A 309-nucleotide genomic window follows, 5' to 3' on the forward strand; every position below is an offset into this window, starting at 1 on the left:
GATGATAATATTAGTTAAAATAGCAGAGGCACTTATAGCCTTTGTGACAAAACCAAAAACAAAAATTAAAAATCATAAGGTTAGACCAAGGGAACCATCTGGTTTCCGTCCAAAATACATGAACATTAATCTGTTTTCGTGTTATAAGACGTATTGAATTTTACTGATATGTATTTAATTTAAGGATTTCTATAATTGCCATGACAATAATATTAGCCAATCAATCAACATAGATTTTAAAAAATATGGCATTGATACAACCCTAATGATAAAAATTAACCCATGAAGAACACAAATTAAAAAAACACC

The 309-nt window shown here is 28.2% G+C and overlaps 1 protein-coding gene across 1 annotated transcript in view; it reads left to right on the top strand.

Annotated features, from left to right (window-relative positions):
- The window catches only part of LOC119589211 (bestrophin-2-like), a gene marked incomplete at its 5' end in the record, with an annotated part of 32,647 nt that overhangs the window by 20,953 nt on the left and 11,385 nt on the right, over positions 1-309 (top strand).

This window comes from Penaeus monodon, chromosome 25, assembly GCF_015228065.2.
Source record: "Penaeus monodon isolate SGIC_2016 chromosome 25, NSTDA_Pmon_1, whole genome shotgun sequence".
NCBI classification, from domain to species: domain Eukaryota; kingdom Metazoa; phylum Arthropoda; class Malacostraca; order Decapoda; family Penaeidae; genus Penaeus; species Penaeus monodon.